Raw genomic sequence first — 19,833 nt, forward strand, 5'->3', positions numbered from 1 at the left:
GTTGTAGGTTAGATACATATATAATATCAAAGCTGTGAGCTCAGAAAAAAGTAGCAAGAGAAACCCTGACAAGCCCGAATAAAAGGATATGAGAGAGTTCAAAGGGTGAATGTGTAGAAAATGTTAATATATAAAAGGTACTACTACATAACCTTATAAAATATGTTGCATAGTCACTGTCTCTATTAAGCTTTCTGCTGCTACTCCAGATCATTTCCTTTTCATTGCTCTCTGTCAACTCTTGACTCTCAGCCCGGCCCACCCCAAAGGAAAAAAAAAAAAAAAAAAAAAACACCAGCCAAACTCATTAAGCAAACAGCCAAACTCTTGCAGGAAGGGGACTATCAGTATGGCAATGCAAGACATTAGAACCTTCTAGGCCCTAAACAATGAGAAGAGAGAAAAGGAATCAACTGCACCACTTCCAGTCCTTTTCCTTCTATCCCTACCCGTGAATAAAGTCTCAATCTACTAGTGGGGAAAGTGGACGAAGATGGGAAAAGGGAAAAATAAGCCGATTGTTTCAGACTTACTACGCATATGATGAATATCTTTGACTGTAAAGATTAGAAAGGAAAGAAATAAAAAGTTTGACTTGACTGTTCCTCTGAATAAGTATTTTTAAGAGAGCTTTGATAGCCTTGAAACAGTTTGAGCTGGTGTGTAACACGGACTGGCAGACGATGCCGTGCCCTTGAGCTCTCTGCATCACAACATGTGAAACACAGTAACTTGTGGAAAGAGAAAAATGTGAATAAAAGGCTAAACAAAAAGTGAAAGAATTTTAAATCTCAAATATTTTAAGAATATTCCTATTAATACAAACAGCTCTGGCAGAAAAGGAACCTCTTCCTACCCTGACTTTTGTTTCTTAATTCAGGCTCTAAACATCTGAAATATTCACTCAAGAGCAGCTTCCTCAAGTGACCCTCCTCAAAACCTTGATCTGATTTCTACCATTTGTCAGCTCCTCATATGAAAGCCTTGCACTCTTCTTGAAAACACAGCATTATCCAGTGAACTACAGGCATCTTCAGTAACTGCTGTTAAAATCCTATTAAGATTCACTGAAAAAAATTCAGCGACTCCCCTGCCTTTCATCAAAATATCAATTCTCTGTCTATTAAAGAACTTCTTAAAGAGCATATTGCCAGTTTGCAAGGGAAAAATCAGAGTAGTATTTCCAGTAACCTATTGCTGTTATCAGAGTACTGTAGCTACAAAACCTGAAATAACCAAGGTGTCTGTAGCCTGTCAACCTTAAAATCTATACAGAAAATAACCACAGTAACACACACCTTGGATACACAGATCAAGCAACAACCAGATAACACGTACAGCATAGATTGTGTTTGAAGGTACACTTAATATCAGAATAAGATCCTCCCATTCACAAAAAAATGCATGATAGATGATAGCTAATAGAAAGATGTAAGATACATGTTTAAGAAAGTAATTAAAGGCATATAAAAGGGGCCTATGACTTGTGTCTTCAGTCTTGGGCTTCTTTCTTCACAGTGGGTCCCCATCAACTTGCATGAAAGGGATTAATACCCCATTCAAAGTAACAGATGACAGAGCTGCAACATCACCTTTTTAAGGTGTTCATACAGCACTAAGCTCATTGGGATGCTATTGTATGTTTGTGTATCTTAGGCTCTCCCTCAAGGCAAAAAATAATCTAGACTGGCACAACCTAATCAAAAAGACCTTTAGACCAAATTCATAAGGAGCCAGCTAGTTCTCTTTATGATTTAAGATTTCTTTTTCCTTCAAGTGAGAAGGCTGAGGTTTTTATAGACCTTAGCATGCCTTTGGCAGCTACTGCCTTCCTCTCTCACATAGGTTTAGAGAAAGGATTTGTGCCTCACTGCATAGATTCTCCTGTGCCTCTTTCCTTTCTGGAGCCATATGCAGGAACTAACAGAAAGAAATATTCCTGCAAAGGAATCACATTTAAAAACTCCCATTAATTCACTATATTTCATTAATAGCAGATTATTGTAACTGAATATGAAAAAAAATTGAAATCAAAAGCAGAGTCTCCATACACTCTTAACTAGCATATACACAGTCTTGAAGACTGATGGCCTGAGCTAAGGGTTTTTCTACAGCCAACTGTAGGAGAAAGGGGTGGGGGGAAACTACATATCTTGCCAAAGTAAAGAGGAAAATATCTCTGTATATTCAAGCCCAGAGACTGACCTAATTAGAAACAAAAAATTCTTCCTATAGTTCACTTTTAGCCAGCAAAAGCATTTTCTTCCACAGCCCTTCCCACCTACCATTTTCTATTCCTCCTTCCCACACAACATCAAAGATTTATCAAAATTCAGCAGTGATTTATTAGCGCTCCCATACCTTTTTATACCTCCTTGCCTCCTCTTCCTTCAGGGTGCTATTATTACCACATGAAACTAGTTACATTCCCTCATTCTGTGGCTGGGTAGTGCTTGCAGTGAGGATAACACAGCTGATAAGGATCTTCTGCTAATCTTCTGCTGGCTTTCATGAAGAAAAGTGGATTTGAGAGTGTTAAGCAAGAGAGGATATAATAATATGCAGGTGTTTACAAGGGAATCATCTTAGGTAGTTGGGTTTTTTTCCATTAAGAAAATCAATGGTATGAAAAGATTTAAAAGGGAGGAAGAAAGAAGGGGGAATGCAATATACGTATATATGTATAGACAGGCTTTAATTTTAAAGAAGCAGTTTCAGCAATTTCACAGCTTTCTCTTTTATTCTCTTTTGGTAGGAGGGACTGTTATCATCACTTCTGACCCTTCTACCTAATTCAGACTAGAGCACTTTACCTGATCATTTCTAATTCTGTATGCCTTTAAAGCCATGCTGAAATAAGCATGAAATTAAAATGCACCAGAACGTCAGTCAGCCAGCAGCAGAAAATAAAAGCTCTAAATATTCAGGCAGTCATTTAACCAATAACCCCAATGCTGTAATTCACAGCTCCACAGTATGTTTTCCAATGTAAATTATGATATCTAAAAGTGTGCAGAGTGCACCTGAGCTACTGGAAAAGTCATTATCTCATAATTTTTTTTAGGTAACGTGCTGGTTCCAGGCTTAGCTGTTTCAATATGGTATCGCTTCTGTATGGATCAATAGGACAAAAACACTTACAATGCCTTCGCCTAACACCCAATACATAGGAAATACATCCATAGGGATGTACAGTATAGAAGTAGAAATACTGGAAGCATCAAGACATTTTTATAAAGAGGATGGACTCTGAGTCCAACTATTTTTCAATACTACCGAATCCGAGGGGCTAAAATTATTCCCAAGTGTCACATTAATTCAATACAGATTTATTTTCTTCTAGGCACCATAATTTTTTGAAAGGGGAAATTCTATCTCACTTGTAGAAAGCAGCCATCACCTACTAATAGGTTTCTGGGTAGCACCTTACAGGGTGCTAAACATCTCATACTCAAGATGCTAATAAAGTTATCCTTGATAACACAGCATCAGCCCATAGTCAAGCTTAATGGAAAACATTATGCCAGTCTATGTATCTGTAGGTGCAGAGAAATAAGGGGAGATTTTCTAAAGTATTTTGGTGTCTCTGTTCCAAAGAAATCCTTTTAAAATCTGTCTTGTGAGGAGACCCTCTTCATGGTTAACAAGGTCCATTCCATCAGTGAGACTGGAGGCAGTGAAGAGGAATAGAAGTGAACAGAAATAAAATAGAATAAAGAGAGTAAATTCAAGCATGTATCCAAAAAAAAAAAAAAAAAAAAAAAAAGGCCTTTTCTGTCATTGGTGATGTATAGCAATGCCCTGGAAGGATCTGTAATCAAGTAAGAAAAAAACGCGGACAAAGAAAATGTTGGTCAGCACTGGTTCAAATATGAAACAGAATGAATTAGGTGCTACTTCATTCAGGGGGTGAGACAAGGAGATTGCACCACAAAAGAGCTATGATCTCATCCTTACAAGCCCAGAAGCTATCCAAAACACTGAATAAATGCACAAAGCCCCAGTTTGGAAAGATGCAGTATCAGGACTGAACATAAAAAGAGACCTAGGTGAAATGAGACAGATGAAAGGAAGCCTTCATTTTTGTTAGAAGAGTCAGTCACTGTATTTACCTGTACGGTCCTATACAAGAACTGGAGCCACAGGATGCTGTAGGCACATACTTGCGAACAGGTACGTCCTACAGAAACTTTAACACTACAGTGACAACAGTACCAACCTGGAAGGAATAACTTGAATAACCTAAATTAGGTCTTCACAAAAGAGATGGATAAGAGTAGCCTAATTCTTTTCCTTTTACAATAAATAATAAGGCTTTTTAGTCGAAACAGTTTAGGCCAAAGATGGGTGTCAAGAGATCTTCCAAAATAACTCTGAAGGCTTTTGTCATACAAGATATAATGCACTGCGGTGGGACAGCTCTCCTAATCCTTCAGGTGTTTTTTGAAAGCCTCCCTAAGAAATCCAGATGAACAGAAATACCTAGGTGATTGTGCCAAAAACAGTATTGATCATTCCTTCACTGCCACTCCTACCCTATTCTTTCATCCTGGTCTCCTCTCCCTCATTTCATATCTCAGTGGATTCCTTTCATTATGTGCTTGTATGCAATATAACTCAATGTTTCAATTTACGAACTCTGTGTTTGTTATACATCCTTTTCTGTACCTACTACATGAGGATGCAGATTTGTTAAAACTCCTTAGTATGTTATCCTAGTTTCTTAATCATAACTTATACAGTTGCACCCTATTTCCAGCTGCCTTGCCTGTCATTCAGTCATTAGCTCATGCAATGAGTTAACCTCCTCTGTAATCATTAAACTATATTTTCAGTGAAATACATATCCCAAGGCAGGTTTTCTTTATTCCTGTTTAACACATAGGGAAAGCAAGACATAAAGGTTAAACAGTTTTTCCAGGATTAAGCAACGGGGAGTCAGTAGAGATGGACATTTTGTTTCTAAAATTCTAGTTGTGCTTGTGATTATAGCATGAGAGAGAGGGGATTCAGACCACTGACTACTAGAAGGTCTCATCTGCGGCACACAGGAAGAAAAGGAATACTCTAGCTGGGATTCAGAGCTTTATGCCCTGCATTGCCTAATTTGTCCCTCTTGCTTGTATTCCCGCCCAGTATTTTTGTCATGCTTGCATACAGAAGAAATAATCAACCCTTAAAAGCCATGCTGCAGTACAGATGGAACTGAACTTGTCTCCTGAGTTTTAGAGAAGGGCTGAGAACGCTCTTTGCCTGGACAAAAGAGCGTGGCTTTAATGCTACCTTTTACTTCTAAGTTTAAACAGCAGCACAGAAGAACAAAAATAAAATAAATGAGAAGGCTTTTTGGAACTTTCCACTGAGCAGAACACAAAAAGGCTATTTTTCGCTGACGCACACGCAATCGCTACATATCTATTAAGACTGCTCATCAGGGAAAATAGCTTGTTGTCTTAAGACTATGTCCCACTAGAAGATTATTTCCTGAATGCACGCACAGAGTCTTAGGATCAGCTTTGCGAAAGACTTGGACGCCCAAAGGCAGATTTTAACAGAATTTAGGAATGACCTTCATCACACCTAACTCTAACCATATGAAAGCATCTTTTACGGGCTAATTAACTTGGCTCTCACTATCATTTACACAGTCACCCCAGGGAGCAATTCATCCCGTGACTCTACCTTATAACAGGAAGAATTGAGTTCTGGAGTGCCAAGCTCTATCTCTGTTGGCTATGAAAGGAGGATAGATGATGGCCGTAGTTGATAGTTGTCTTTTACGTGAGCACAGTTAGGTGAGACGCTTCCTGTTCTATGACTAAACCTGAAACGTCCCCAGGTTCCTGAAACTTCCATTCCTGCTCAAGTCCTCGAATAAGTATTTTAGGGAACTGAACAGACCAGCATCCATCTCAGAAGTAGCACTAACAGGCATGCAAAAATGAAGCATTCATTACCTGGAACAAGTGTAAAGAAATTTTGTTTCTGCAGCTACCAGATCTTCCATCCCAGGACCTCTATTGCTATGTTTTATCCGGTTTCGTGTGAAATGCAAAAACAGCCCTGGGAGCAGGGATATGACCCACATCTCCCCCACTTCTTACACCTAGTCTGAGCTGTCTGGCACAAGATGTCAGTCTGGTGACAAAAATAGCTTGCTGTTCCTCCTCCAAGCACAAATTCAACAACTTTTAACAAAAACTGAGACCAGGGCAACTAAGCTCTGTGGACCTTCTTAGCCTCAGGGATCTAAATGACAAAAACTGATTCACTCACAGCTAACAACACTTCACTGATGGGTGCTGCCTGAGCAAAATGATGATGTAGCGTTAGTCTCGTTACCTGAGGGCATGTGTTGAAATCTCTCTGCAGCTGGGTCTGATTAGGCAGCCTGAGATCAACAGTCTGAGAAGAGCTGCTACAGAATGAATTATCTGCTTCACTTCCTCTGTCTCATAAGTTCACCTATGTGATGGAGTTGAGTTTCTCCAGCAAGGCAGCGTAAAGTTGGTGTTCTTGTTCCAAGTGCTCTCTAGATTGTCAAACCAGCTGGTTGGGCAATGCTGACTTAACTTTTTTAAAAGTACCCACACAGAACTCCTGAAATTTCTGCAGCAATACATTTTCCTTCTAAGGGATACAACCTGAATTTATATGAAACATCAGGTTTTATTAATTCTCCTCCCATGTCCTACTCACGGTCCACTGGGAAATGAGATTATGTATCTCCTAGAGACCATCCTTGAAAGAACATTTTAAATAAATAAATCAGGCCCATTTGTCTCAGCCAGGAAATATCTTTTAAATAAATCTCTGCTCGTCCCCACTGACTGCGATGTGCAAAGCTGGAATTGGTATTGCCATGGCATCCTATTCTACTGTTGTTCTCGCCACTCAATACAGTGGACACTTCACTTTTATTAGCATCAAGTACCTTTGTTGTCAATCTAAACTCCTCTTTAATTTCTTTTCTCCAGCTACAGTTTTTCTCACTAGTAGTTCCTATTTGCATTAGGATTGATATTAATATTGCTATCCAAACTATTAGCTGATGGTATAACCTGTCTTTACCCACTGTAAAAACAGCTGCCTCTGGGTTACCTCTATTATATGACGAGAATAGCAATACAAGCCAGAGATGTGTGGATGCTTTTTTTATGCTTGATGCAGTGGCAATTGGAATGAACAAGACCATTCTTTGGGGATGGGTGAATCAAGCAATACATTTGCTGAAGAGCAGAAATTTTAGTGTTACTCAGCTAGCTGAACACTGCTTGAATGACATTGTAGGCCCCACTGCAGACTATCTGAGATAAATGCAGAGCATCAAATTTCTGAGGCAGGAGAAAAGTGGCTGGGATCTATAGCTTAATAAGCAAATACTGGTGTGATCTAGGTTTTAATCTTTGAGCAGATTCCAAAGTTTTGGACATTAGTGGAAAGTCCATTTATTCTCCATTTCCTCCATGTATTTCTAGTTCAATACCTAGTCTTTCTAGTGCTAAGGTCTTAACTGTTCTGAGCCACAAAATACTCTGAGTAACTCACTGTTACAACAGGTTTTGGAACCAAGTATTAGTATATAGGTCTGGAAAAGACCCCATTGTCAATGAAACCAATTCCCTGCATCCATGCAGGAAGAGTTTAATCCAGAAGGGTCCACAAAACATCCTCTGTTCACATCCCACTCAACACCCACTGTAAAACTACTCCTAGTATATTAGCAGCTAAAAATCTTCACAAACAGATTGGCTGCTTCTACAAAGAACAAGAATATTCAGAGGGCTTCTTTTTCCTGCAGGAAAAAAAAATGCTTTTAGAATCAATAGAAAACAGCTGTATCCAACAGAGTACAATTCCCTCGCTAATTCCTCTTAGAAGGCAGATGTGCCTACCTCTGCCTCTTGCGGACTTTCTGGTACCTTTCTGTGAAATGGCAGTTATTAGACTCTATAAACACGAGTAAGGACCAAGGTTTTCTAAGGAGTACGAAAGTTCTAGGGTCTACCAGGCAAAAAGAAAAGGCATTCCTGAGTATGCTCTAAAACGCAGGAATCTCATACCCTGTGCCCCCAACTCAAACATGTAACTTAAGTTGACCAGAGACTTCCTCCAGAAAGGCACTTAACTGGAAAAAACGTTGGGCACTCGTGGGCCTAGGAAGCATCTGAAACACAATATGGGGCTAGCTGGATCTCTGCTCTGAACCATTGAAGCTTTTCCAATGCGTTCTCCAACGAATGACACCTTGACACTCCATTCAGTTTTCATTTGTAATTGAAACCCCTAAGGGTCTGATTCTCTTGTCACTGCATCAAAATACCACGATAATTCCACTGGGCTTAATTCCCATTTATACTAATGCCTTCTTACACCGCTCTGGCCTAGAGTGGATAGCAGTATAAAGCACTACTAATCAGAATCAGGCACTGCAGTCTTGATTAGAATTGCTCTTAACTTGCCCAAAGAAAGGGGGAAGAGAATTAGCACCTGAGACTTGTTTCAAGTAAGTGCAGAGGTTGCCCCTCCTACAAAGAAAGGGGCTATGAAGCTCTTGAGTCTGACTGAAAGCTGAAATATCTTTGTTTCTATGCTTTGCTGCTTTTTAACACCATAGAACATAAAGCCAAGAGAAAGGGAAGAATGATTAAACACCTGCTAGTGGAAATCTACAGATGCAAAGAATTTCTCATTCAGGATCCTAGCCACCAGGACTTTTGCTAGGCAAGAGTGGTTTTCAGCAGCATACACCTGTCAAGAGTTACAGAAGTTGCTTTGAAGAAGTTTATCTGCATCCATCTGGAGAAAATAACTCACAGTCACAGAAATACATGTACCACAGGCAGCAAAGATGATAGCACTGAACAAGTCTGAAATGAAAATGATAGCCATAAAATTCTTTGTTTACATTTGCAGAAATATATGTTTTCTATAGGAGCCTGAAGTTTGGGAGGCTGCAATGTCATATACCATCAGAGACAAGTGTGTACCTCTCTCTGTGGATCTCTTCAGGCAGACAATGCATCAGAATTATAAAAGAAAAATAAAGAAGATGCAATGAAACACAGCAAAAGATAAAGTGAGGAATAAGTAGGGATATAAAGGAGGGGAATAAGCCATAGTACGGTTAAGTCTGGCTTTCTGACTATCAAATCAAGGAAGACCATGTTTCTTAGAGAATCTAGCAGTGAAGCGGTAGTCAGGATTAATGAATTATGTTCCTGGTTCCCATATTGACTGTATGGCTTTGTTCAAATTACTGAATTTCCCCATCCTTCACTTGACAAAGCTGTTAAAAAAGATGAATAAAAGTCAGGTTCAGTTCATTGTTTGGATGCTCTGCAATCCTCAGATAAAAGCTACTGAATATGATTGTTCTTATAAATGTCAGTAACTTGCATGGCTGAAGCAATTTACTTCTATGGAAAAAGGGTGGTTGTAAAGCTCTACCAATTGTTAAAGAAGATTGAATGCAGTGGGGCAAAAATTTAAAATTTTCTGCTTCTGAAGTAAGCATTGATTATGTTGACAGGATAGGTAGAGTACCTTAGCGAGATAAGGGGAGACACCGGCATTCTGTTCCAGGTTACAGCTGAACGTAGCTTTAGGAATGCGCTATTTGACACATTTTCTTGCCTCAGTTCCTCCATCTTAAATAGGGATGATGATAGCTATACTGGCGAACAAAAAAAGGCTCAAGAAGAAGTACAACTCTTCAAACTTATGCTCCTTCTGTGCAAGCATTTTTCTGCATAATGCTTTACATGTCTGTGCCTTCACTTACATAAGAAGACAACGTGTAGCATTGTTACTGTGGAAAACGCACTTACAAACACGTTGACTAGCGCTGCATATGTGGCATCCTTACACTTGCACCCAAGCACCTGGATTGCCTCAAAATCGAGTCTAACTTTTTTTTAAGGCTTGCTCCAGCAAAGTGGCAAGTTCTTTTGCAACCCCAGGAGAGAGTGATTACTCTGGACTGTGGGAGCAATGAACATGTTAATATTTTGTTTCATCCCAGATCAGACTAGCCCTCATAATAACTGCTGCACTATTTCAGTAGACGCTTCTCTGAAGCTTGATATATTGCCATTTCCAGTTGCTTTCTTTCTCCCAGTATCTGGACTTTGAGAAGAGTTTCAGTCTGTACAAGTGTTCCCATCAAAGCCAATTTGGAATTAATCTTTCAAGTAGGAGCTCATGTCACAGTATCAAATGTTCTAGTCACTAACAGAGTTGCATCTGGTAAGTTCCCATCGTCCTGCAAGATTGTAATTCTACTTTTAAAAAAGCACTGACATTTTTGCCTGTCAGTATTTTCTCATTGCTTGTGACATAGCTGTCCTTAACATGCACAGTGAATCCTTCCTCTATATATATTCCATCATTATGCAGGAATGTAAATTAGATTTAGCACATATAATTGCCATAATCATGCTTTGTTCTTGTTGTGTTTTTTTAATCCTGGAATAATTCCTTTCCCCAGTTTTTCTTTCACCCCAGCGAATACCCACACGTTTTCAAGTAAAGCAGTGGGAAGAAGAGACAAGAAGCTACCCTCTTTCATAAATTAAAGGTCTAGCATCTGCATCACTAGACTTATCTTTGACCAAACTTTCCATCCACTACCTTAGCTGCTTTCTCTCTGTAGTTATCTTTAAAGCATCCTAATCTACATTACTAATGCTTATGCATTATTACTGCTTCCTGTCTTTATTACAGATATTCTAAAGGTTAAGTCAATTAAGGCTACCAAGTTTACATGAAACAAAGTTAGCCAGTGAATCATCATTTTTTCATTTGCATGTAGTGCTTATTCTACCTTGTAATCTGATCAAACAGGCAGTAAGGATGGCATTAATCTTATGTAACATTAGGCAATTAATAGGTATATATTTACGACTGATCTCATCACCTTGGGCTCCTTTTCTAGTCTACTGAAAGATGGGACTATTTGAGGACATGACTAATCTGATCTATATGGTATGTCTATTTTGGAAAAGATGACTTGCATATGGGCAGAAAATTCCTAACCAGAGAGACAGAGGCTCTCAAGATCAAAATTCTTAGTACTGTGTGCATAAGCCAAAGGTGAGTACACAAGAGAGTCTCGGAAGTCAAAGGTTCATAAGTTACTTGAACAGAGTACAAGTATCACAAATAAGGGTCACAAATAAGTACTTCCAGAAGATTTTTTCCTAGCATTTCAGAATAATATTTATATTTCATTTCAATACTCATATATCCTTTTGCCCGTTTGTCCAAATGAACCATTCTGAGGTTTACTTAACTTGATACAGCACTTTGAGACTATCAGATTTCAGACATCTAGTATAATGAGAAAATGCACAGGAAGCTATGATCTAGACTGCAAGCAAAGAATGCTGACTGGGGCTTCCTCTCAATTAAAATCAGGAAGAACTTGTATAGGACAGTATTCAAAGAAGTATCTCTGTTAATTCCCACTTCCATTATCTGACATACAGTGTAAACATAGAAAACATCTCGCATCATCAAGCGAAAGTGAATTCCAGAAGCAAAGTGCACACACAGTGATAGAATTATAGTTTATAGAAGATTCATTTCTTAAGTTTTATTATGATGGATATGTTTCATTAGTAGTACTACTGCTATTATTAATAATGATTATGAGTTACGATGATTTTTATATGGTAGGGAAATACTGGTGATGTGGAATGAAAAAGGTTGTAAAAAAGGATCTTTTCAACTCCTGAATGTTTTCAGTTTGTTTTTATGGCTTGGTGAAACGTGCTCAGAGAGGAATTTCACGCTGTGTGCAGGAGCGATGCACCCGCACAGCACATCTGTGGTGCAGTTCTGCTCTTCCTATAGGAAGCACTGAAATATTCTAGCACAGCCAGGAGAAAGTGAGGGTGTAGGAAGAAAACTTTAATGTTTTCCTGCCTGGTGATTCCCTTGTGATAGAAATTAGTTATTTCTGTAAAAATATATTCTTGCAAAACTGGACATCTGGAATGCTTAATTACGCCAAAGCTCCATTTATCTGACGGCAACCAGCAAAGACATTTATAAGGCAGCACAAATCATTTGTCCCATCTCAGTTATTTACTCCCAGTGGTTACTGTCCCCAGCTGTTTCCTCTCCATTGTTAGCCTTGTTTCAAATGCTGTTGATACAGATGAGTCTTCAAATCCTTTATCTGAAGCATTCTCATTTCACTGGCTGTTTTTGAGTTTTCAGATCTTCTCAGATCTGGAAGGGGAAAAATCATCTGCCTATTTGAAAAGGCCAAGTTCTCTGTAAGTAAGTGAAAACTGGTAAGAGTGTAATTTAAGCCATTACACTCTTGCTACAGGTCCCTGAAGGTATTCATAGTCCACCCAATATTCACAGTCTTGTTTGCTAGTGTTACTTTGATTATTCACTTCCCTTTTTCATAGGGCAGTACCAATCTGACAGGAAAAATCATGATCTGTGTTTATATAGTCTAATAGGAACTGTCAAAATAGTCATAAGCCCATCAGTCACCTGTCTCTCATTTTCCAGACCATTTTATAACCCTAGGCGGACTTGTACAGGTTCTAGATGGATATTGCACAAGATGCAGTTGGTTTACACTGTCATATACTAACAACGAGAACTTTCATGGACTTCCTCTTTATCTCATTATGAAGCAGAAGTGAAAGAGTATGGCAGGGAAAATACTAGACCTGAACAGATACAAACTTTTCTCTGACTCTCTTCATACGTCATGAAACATAAGTATTCTTGATCTTTACATAATGTAACATTCTGACCAGCTCATACAACTCACTTGCCCAGAGGTGCTCAAGAGTTTAAAGTATAATATTTTTCTGCTATATGGCTGACCTCTCTGTTCTCTGAAGGGTTGTTTCAAAACCTCTCTGCCATTCTGTCAGAGTTCCCATCGCTTAGAAGAGCGCTACCTTTCTGTCCAGGATTTTCCAAATAGAAACCTATTTGCATGTGGTTTGCAGCAAGAAGAAGCATGTGTGTGCTGCGCTTGTGGTCTGAGCAAAGGCAGTGTGTCCAGTGTGTTTGAGATATGATCCATGTTTTAACAGATGATACAGGAACAGTGGGGTGGTCCTGCGCACAAGCTGTGTGTGCAGTTAGGATTTCCAGAGGCCCAAAGTGTTGGCTCACAAGAATTTTTGAACACTGAATGAAGACAGTGTTTCTCACAATGTGACTAAGATACTTCTTTCTAACTAAAGTTGTCATAGTTATGCAAAACTTCAGCAAATCACAACTCAGACATAAACGAGGAATTAATTATATAACCAGTTCATGGAAAGATCTGGCAGTATTCTCCTGTGCACAGAAAAGACGCCTTTGCATTCTAGCAGAATAAACTTTTGGTTATACTGAAAAAAAGGCATCTCTGAAACCTTTGAAGAATCACTCACATAGAAGAAACTGCTATAGACTAAGACAAGAAAATACTTTTGAAAACAATAAACTCTGAAAACAGCCCACTGCCACACCCGTTTCTCCAAGCTCTAACTGCTTGTGCACACGCAGCTAGAAGTACTCTCTACAATAGTAAACATCTTCTGTTTCCAACCTGTCAAGTTCAAAAATCTCCCTGCTGACTTTCAAAAGCACAAGAATATTGACAAGAGCAAAGCAAGGAAGACAAGAGTGAAGGCTCCTTCAGGGATTAGATTAGATAATGAGTGCACATCGTTTAGCAGTGTGTTGCCTCTGAACAGAACTCAGCTTCTGTCTGATCTCTTGGAAAAGACAGTGGTGGTGAGATAAAGAAGCAACAGTCCTGCTCTTACGTTCTACCTGCATTCCAGTTGCATCTAGATATTTAATCTGTCACTACCTTTAAGCCCAAGATGAAAAGTGACCTCTCCAGCTTGGCTTGCAAAGAACGTTTCTATACTAAATAAGAAAGCCTAAAGAACAATTATTTACATTCATCTAGTACCACATAAACTGACAGGATTCAGATCTGCCTTCACATCTCTTAAGCGTTTTTTGTACCATTACAGGTAATACTTGATAACTTTTTCACATGCTGCTGCTGAGAAAACTGCCAAGCTTCCTTCTAAGAAGGAAGGAACTGGATCAAGAAACAAGACCAAGGGGAGAGACTGAGTCCTCTGGTCTGCTGAGCAAAGAACAATTTTACAAATAGGCACAGATATTGATGCCTATTGGCAAGTATCTTCAGCACCAGCTCTAAACTTTCTTAAGTCAATGGAGAAAAATTGACTTCTGTAACTTGAATCAAGTTTTTAGTTTAGCCTCATGTAAAACGGATTGACTTCTCAGTTTTGGAAAGAGTAACTAGAACTAATGAAGGAGAAAACATGTCAGGTGCTGTGATACTTAGTTTAAGCTCATTCTGCTCTGAAGGCTTTCTGAGAACGAAATACTGGCAAGATCACTGTAAATCACGGTTTGATCCTTCAGGATACAGGACTTATTGCACATCCAGACAGAAACAGCTCAAGATTCATGGTCACAATACTACTGACTACACAATCTGAGACCCCCACTCATTTTGTATTTTCTCTGCCCTAACTCCTCACAAGCAGGCTGGAAAACTGCTCATAAGAAAGCATTTCTGAGTTCTGTGGTGAACTTCATCACCGCCACTATCAGAAAATCCATTTGAATGACTTGGATTAGTCAATTTCAAATGCTTAATTTTCACCTGAATCACAGTAAAAGAGGACAGGTATAGCAGGATCTGCCACAAATTCATTATTCATTAAGAGAATTTATTTGTCTTCCTCCTTTGTGGACTGTCTGTATGTTTTTCCAAAGTACAGTAACAGAGCTAGAGTGCAAGAGTGAAATAAAACACCTTGTCCTGCTGCGAATACATAGTGAAATGAATTAGAGACAACTGCTGACATACCATCGGCAGCAGAGCATCTGCGCTCTCTCATTCAAGAACTGATCTAAACCTGCTGTTGAAATGTTCACTCTAGTTGACAGAAACCCAGTCCCGAAACATTACAAACTGATATGAGCAATCTAAGATCTCAGAAGTTTTCCCCAAAAGAGAATGTGCATTCTTTAGTTTTTCATCCTAACGTGCCTGTCGCTGCTGTTATACAGTCAGGATAGCAAATAACGACAGGAAAAAAAGTGAGTACTCCCATTCTCACTAGGGGCTTTAGTAACATCCTTAGTCCTATCCAAATGTAACTTACCCATGGCCTTTCTTCAGGGCTTTCTGCCAAATTCATGTCTTACTACTTTCGCTGTTTAGGATGCTTTTCATGATAAAGTCCTTTGGAAAGGTCATGTTTCATGGATTCATAGAATCCCAGGCCACATGTCCAAATTCAAGAAATTATCATTATCCACCTAAGTGAGGCACTTGTGTTTTTAACTTCATAAACACAAAGAGTCGGGCACCTCCATGGAGCAGCCTAAGATCCAATCTGTTTTTTGGAACCACCTGTCTTTTTCCATCAGCTGGAAGAATTCATGACGACTAACCTGGGTGCCTCAGACTCCTAAGTTTAGATAGGAAAAACTAAGGCACAAGGATTATCTGAGCTGGAAAAAAATGTACATACAGCAAGAGGGTTTGTTTTATTTTATCTTTGCTTGTTTCTGGGACTGGAGTCCCTTTCTGCTTTCTTACAAAAATGTTAGGAAAGGTATTGCTTGTGGTTTATTCCTTGACCTTTCCATTTTTTATGCATAGTTCTAGATAAGAGATGATATTTTAATTGCAACTCCTTCCTTAGAGATGTCATTTCCTTCAATGTTTTCAGACAGACAGTAATGGCTTTGAAGAAAAGTTTCACTTCAGCTGTTGAGAAGATACAGAAAAGGAGACAACAACCGAACGATATGACAAAAGATTCTAACAGTAATGCTATAATCGGAAATCTTCTTGAATATAGATCAGTTATGAAACGCTACAAGTGCTACCTAGGCCATGAAAAGAAGAAGAGAGAAGAAAAGAAGAGGGAGCCTCTTTTTGCTCATGGGAAACCAGCTGAAACAAAGCTCTTCGGCTCTTTCATCTGAAACCAATTTTAACAGGCTGCTGTGGGAATCAATTGCATAACGTTCATAATAAATAGTCTGATAAAGACCTGAATAAATATCTGAAGTAACACTACATACGACACTATTGTTTCTTTCTGGATAGAAGGCAACTGAGAACCAGTTTTATGATTTGTCCATCAAGACTTCTGTGGGCAGAATTCTATAATTCTATCCTATTTTCCCTCTTGCAAATGTAAAACCCTTTAGAAATGTTTCCACTATGAAAGGCTTAGACAGTCGTGGAATTCTGTTAGCCAGAGTTGTTCCTTTCAACCTGATTCTAAACCTAAAAATCAAACGGACTCATTTGCAAGTTCGCAACTGACCTGTGTTGCACACCTTCTCTCTGCTCTTGAAATAAACAACCAGACCGCTATGTTTTTTAATAGGAAACATGCTAAAACTGTATCAAAGCAGTTTTGTCGCAAAACTCCCCTACCCAAATTTAAAAAGACCAAAGGACATGGGTTAGTATCACATCCTTTTTCTTTTGGGAAATCACAGTGTGGGGGGTTTGAGCTAGGAAGCTTAAGGGACTGAATTCTCCTCTCAGTTATACCGGCATGATTGCATCAAGCTCCTCGGAGCTGACAGAAAAAACAGAGTCTAATATCTTGTAATTGTTCTTATTGGAAAGCTGACCACTTTCACACTAGACATTTGTTTATTGTTCTGGATTCATAAGACACTTTACATTCAAAAAGCTACCTGAACCTTTCATGTCCTATTAGGTACTTTTATTTTCCTACAACAGTGTGATGGAGATCGAGCTGTGAAAGCAGAGAGAGAACATAATTGATTGAGTACTGGGACTTTTGGCATAAGCAGAGCATACTATTATTTGCCCTAGAATCTTAGTTCAGGGACATGCAAAGGGGCCCTATCCTAAGGGTAGAGCTTGTTGTGAACTAAGGGTGAAACATTATACAGACTCTCTAATCTGATGTAAAAGAGATTCGTGTCATAGAGCAACCAGTGTAAGAGCTGATATTTGTTAGAGGTAATAGAACTGAATTAACTCAAGACATTCTTTGAAAAATCAAATGTTCCAGATGGGTTTCAAATCACACTAATCAGTGAGATGTCAGCATGGGCATCACAAGTTAAGAAAGGTGTAGGCAGATTGGAAAGAGTCCAAAAGTATGTTCTATAGTAAAGGTTAAAGGAAGTGACTTGGCTTAAGGAAGAGAATACTAAGAAGAAACATGATACAAAGTGCTTCAGTATGCATGAAGCTGTTGTAATGGCCATCAGTTGTTTGTGGACACTGGGGAATCAGTCAAGAAATCAACTTAATTTGCATTCGTGAAGATTTTTGTTCAATACTAAAGAATAAAAGCAGGTCTGGTTAATAAAATACCTCACTAGGCTGTCTAAGAAAAATCTCTTTTCTTCCAGCTGTCTCCTGTGGTGGAAGTGTTTCATCCTGCATTAGTGTAGCACAGAAGAGATGGTCTCTCAAGGTCCCTCCAAGCAAGCATTTTTATGATTACACATTCAGAGAGAATTCAGCCTTTAGCGTAACAAATAAGGCAAAACACTTCTCACCAGACTCTAATCTAGTTGGTACAATCTTTGTGTAGGAAAAGGACAAACATTTTGAAATTAGAAGATTGAATAAATGTTTCTTTCTCAATGTGTGTTTCAGGCCAAAGATGAGCTACTCAGCTAGAACCTCTCTAACCTCAGCCAAAGCCTCCTTGCCACAGCGAACCATTTAATGATGATCTGCATTTGAACCTTACTGTTGTTTTGATCTAAACCCCACTGAAGCTGGTGGAAGACATTTGCATTGAGTGAAGCCCTTGCCCTTCACACATTTAGCTTCTCCTCAGATAAATATGCAAACCCTCATGAATTTGGTGAATGAAGAGATGGAGAATTAGATCTTTAAAATCCATCTTGCCTATAAGTCCCTTTAAATCTGGACTTTTGGGTTTTCACTGTTTCAAGTCTAATTTCATTTTAGCTTGAAGAATTCAGGCATGGCAACTCCTCTAGTGGGCATTTAGGAAAACTGTCATTGCTAATAGCTTTTACTGTTCTTAAGATTTAATAGTGTGCCTCCCAAAACAAGCAGAGGATACGTAGCACCTCCTTACAAGGACCTTACAAACAAATGTTCAGTACGATATAATGAGAAAGCAATGAGATGGGACTGAAGAGAGAAGAAAGGAAAGGTGAAATATTAATAAGATTACGTATGACTACTCCACAAAAGCATCCGCATGGGCTGATGGCCTGAACAAAGTATGTCAGGGGAGGGGTTACATGCATATATTTTTGCATTCTATTTAGTGTAAATAACCAGCTGGCATTTTGCAGAATTTTAGTCAATCTTGTTATTTATAAACTGCAGCTGAAACGATGCCTAGAGCATTTTTGGTTTAGCCTTTTTTTTTTCCTTCCTTAGTGCTTCGGCATTCTGAATGATGCAATTAGTTTTTTACAGTTGGGGTTTCACTTTATATTTTATTCATAGCAAATGTATATCCGTAAACGCACATGCATGCACACACACAAAGAGAAATTTTTTTTACCGTGACATTAATGACTTCTGTTTGCAAAAGATAATTCTGCTGGTGCCTTGGTACCTTCTCAAATCTTAGCAGGTGGACCCTACTGCTTGACTGTAAAATCTGTTATTGTATAAAATTTCTATTACCATCAGTGTAGAAAAAGGTTTTAGAGAAACAAAACTGCTTAGGATGATAAGTGTGTGGTTAGCTGTATTACGATTCCATTAAATCTTACTGCATTGTTTCTATATTGATACCATTCCATTAACTTACACTGCGTGTGCAACCTTTGTGGGAGTAATTACAACAGCCTATACTATCTCGCCAGAGAAGCATGTGCTTCCTTGATGACAAACCAAGAAAAGAAACAACTCTGGCTTTATCGCCAGAAATTTGAGAGGAGAGATCTGTCGTACTATTCTTCCCTTCCAAACCCCCACCCAAAAAACTAATGAGGAAGCTTAAAAGGCAGAAAATGTGTCTTGTTAATTGCAGTGTAGGTAATTAAAAGTGCATAACAGTAAGGATGCTTTCTCTTCCCATAAAGTTCAAGAAATTATCTGCATGTGCAAAATCCACAGGAGAAATTAGAGAAGCAACTCAGATCTATAGATCAGCAACAATGCATTCCTCCTTGTTAGGACAGTCAAATGCTTTTGCTCACATCAACTGAAATCTCAGTTTCCAGTGCTGCTGCCATAAGGTGCATTCTTTTTCCCCTAGGTACTATGTAGGTTAACTACTGCAGAATATAATTCTGCCAAGCATGTCAATCAGCCAACATACTTAAATGTTTGCCTTTTTAAGTCCTGTGATTACTTCTCACTGATTTTATGCTCTTAGGCAGGGCAGGCAAAACTTTGAAGGTCTAATTTTACACTGGGCTATCTCCTAGCTCAATCACTGAACAGGCTAAAGCAAATATAAAATACATACATTTAGCAGTATTTAGCAGCGTGACTGCCACAACTAACTGGAGAGAGACTCTCAACACAGTATCATTACTACCAATGGCAAATTATGAGCAAAGGTGTCCTAGGGGTGGCTAACTTAGTGCCAGTTCTGGGAAGTCTGGAATACTAACAAAAAATTTGGGGGGTGATTCAAGATGAAGGGAAAATAAAACACTTGTCTGCCAAAAAGAAAAGAAAAAAATTATGATTTTTTTCAGGCAAGCCAAATGACTTTCTGACCCAAAGCAACAGATTTCATCTTACATTGAGAATATTTTTTAAAATTAAAAATAATTTAGGAAAATTTAGAAGAAAATATTTAATCT

Source organism: Struthio camelus, chromosome 6, assembly GCF_040807025.1.
Source record: "Struthio camelus isolate bStrCam1 chromosome 6, bStrCam1.hap1, whole genome shotgun sequence".
NCBI lineage: Eukaryota > Metazoa > Chordata > Aves > Struthioniformes > Struthionidae > Struthio > Struthio camelus.